The 2,871-nt window shown below is 38.8% G+C and overlaps 1 pseudogene; it reads left to right on the forward strand.

The window, feature by feature from the left end:
• Positions 1 to 2,421: 2,421 nt before the first annotated feature.
• On the forward strand, positions 2,422 to 2,545 carry LOC139702238 (U2 spliceosomal RNA; annotated as a pseudogene).
• Positions 2,546 to 2,871: the final 326 nt, after the last annotated feature.

Below are 2,871 nucleotides of genomic sequence, written 5' to 3' on the forward strand. Positions count from 1 at the left end.
AGACCTTAATCCCTTCCAGGTTACTCTGAATACCTAATGCAATGCAAGTGCTATGTAAATACTTGCTGTACTGTATTTCTTAGGAAATAAGGACAAGAAAGAATTATGTACATGTTCAGTACAGGCACAACTATTTTTCAAATATTTTCAGCCCAGGATCTGCAAATATGGCACCCACAGATAAGGAAGGCTGATTGCACTCCATTGCATAATTCCGGGAGCACAGAAGTTTTCTTATGCCACTAGAATACCATTATCAAAATGAAGAATTTCAATTTTATCACAATGTCATTCTAAAAAACATATTATTATTAGCAAACAATACAATGTAATATATAATACTCTGCCATCATCCATCCCAAGATTGCTGGTAAGCACTTTCCCTTGTGCAGGATTAAAACCAAATTCATGTATTCCACTCGGTTTCCAGGTCTTCAGATTCTTCTGATAAACAGTTCCTCAGCCTTTCCTTTAATGCCTTAGACAGGTCATTTGTATAAGATTACAGGGCAAATAGTTTGTAAAATTTCCCTCTGTATCTCTAATGTTTCAAAAAGATTATGTTCAATGTTTGAATATTTTCAGGGGATAGACAGAAGAGATTCTGTGACTTCCTGTGGCATCATATCAAGAGGAACATGATGTCTGTGTTTTGGAATATTGACTGTTAATTGGGGTCACTTTAATATTTCAGGTTTCTTGACTTTAAGCTTACTATGGCAATATTTTAAACTATGTAAATATCCTGAAGCACACCAGCATTTCACCCACGGTTTTAGCCACTATTGATGATTTTCTAACTTTCAGTCCATACTTACTGTTCTACAGTAGAATAGATATTCCCATCTCGTCAGTATTCTTTTTTTTCCCCTTGCTTTATTCTTTTCATTTATCTCTATCATGATGGATTTGGGAATTCTTAAATGTTCCATTAGGTTTAATTGACACTGTCACTATTTATTCTGATGCTCAGCTTTTCCCGGATTGGGCCAGTGAGAACTTCTTCAAGTTGGTTTCCTTGTGCTCGATCATGTCATCATTGCTCCTTGGGGACCTAGTTTCAGAGGTCTCAGTCCATGGCTGGACAACTGCATTATTCTGGGTTAAGCTGAGGCAGAACATCGTGGTGGTAAGGCATGACAAAGGAAATCTGCTCAGTTCATGTCACCCAGGAAGCAGACGACCACCACTAACCATTTAAAGGGAAAACATTGATCCCTCAGTGACTGGACTTAGTTTTCCTAAAGAATAGCGATGGTTTGTAATCCATTGGTGTAATTACTACTGAGCACCTACTATGAGTCAGACATTGTTATAAGCATGGCGAAAGTACAACCTCATGGTACCCATTGTCAGGGAGCTTAAAGGATTCTAAACAGGCTCTTGTTCACCCAAGTAGTCCCATCCCAGGAACTTAGGAGAAGTTCTCTTTAGGAGGAAACTCAGTGACAAAAGGGCCCCTAGCCCGAGGCACTCAAAACATTTGGAATTTGGGGTTGCTAGGTATGTGTTTTGTGTTGCACCCCAATCCAGGAAGCAAATTGCTGGAATCAAGAACACTTTGAATCTCAACTGGAATCAGACTGGGATTCAATTCAGGTAGAAGCAGAGGCTGTACCTTCTAATTAGTTTTAAGGGCTGCTGCAGACAGGAGAAGGGACACACTCAGAAGGTGGCCAGCTGGATAGAACTGAGTTTACCAAAGACATCCAGTGACACTTCACTGAATGTGAGGATTCTCCCACAAATCAATTTGTCAGATCAGTGATGCAAAATAAATGAAAAACTGCTAAAAAAGCAATAATATATTTTGTTAATGCAAATGATATTTTAATTTACCCACAATCTCATTCTAACATGTAATCAGATGAAATTTATTAACGTGATGTTTATATTCTTTTTTTTTTTGTACCAAGTTTTTGGCACCTGGTGTGTATTTACGTGCCGCACCTCTCAGCTGGGCCTGCAATGAGAGTACTCAGTATCCACAAGTGGCTTGCAGGAGCTTCCATATTGAACAACAGCGATAGAGGATCTCGACACTCGTGTTCATGTGTGAAGGATATCACTGCCGTCACACAGGTGTGTTTTTCCTCTCAAGGTTGTAGCTCCTTAACAGCAAAGCAGACATCTGTTTGAAGTCATAACTTTCCCAGTGTCTGGACTAAAAGCGCTGCTTATGGAGTACTAGCCAATTCAATTTAATTGAAGGCTGGGGGTGTAGCTCAGTGATAAAGCACTTGCCTAGTCTGTGTGAGGCCCTGGGTTCCATACCCAGCACTACAAAAAAAAAAAAAAATAGTTTTTTTTTTAAACTTAATTGAATAAAAACTAAGTGATTAATCAACTGCCTGATTTTTCTGAATTTACATTCAGAACATTAACATTATTTAAACTGTCATTTTAGGACTTAAAAATAATATCGCTTCTCGGCCTTTTGGCTAAGATCAAGTGTAGGACTTAAAAATATTTTTTTCTCTGTTGGATATCTTGGGTATATGTAAGCTGAGCTGCGTTTTCTGTACAGGGGTGAGCCCAGCTCCCCATCCATGCCACCTCATCTACCCCTGTGCTGTCTCCTAGGGACAGTCAGGACAGTGGGACTAATAGCCAGAATAGATACCATTTGTGGTTCCCACACCTGCCAGAGAGAATCCCAGAGTGCTTGTTAGGAATACAGATTTATTAGCAAAAGAAAAAAAATGGTTCTTCATTTTTCATCATTTTAGTTGGAAAACTTTCAAAGATATGCAAACACTCCAAGTCTGCATAGTATTTTACCATTCACAAAATATTTTTGAGCTTTACCTCCTTTGATCCTTAAAATAGCAAGTTCCATCTGAGAATAAACATTAGGTACCCCATCTGTCC

The sequence above is a fragment of the Marmota flaviventris genome, chromosome 16 (genome assembly GCF_047511675.1).
Source record: "Marmota flaviventris isolate mMarFla1 chromosome 16, mMarFla1.hap1, whole genome shotgun sequence".
Lineage (NCBI taxonomy): Eukaryota > Metazoa > Chordata > Mammalia > Rodentia > Sciuridae > Marmota > Marmota flaviventris.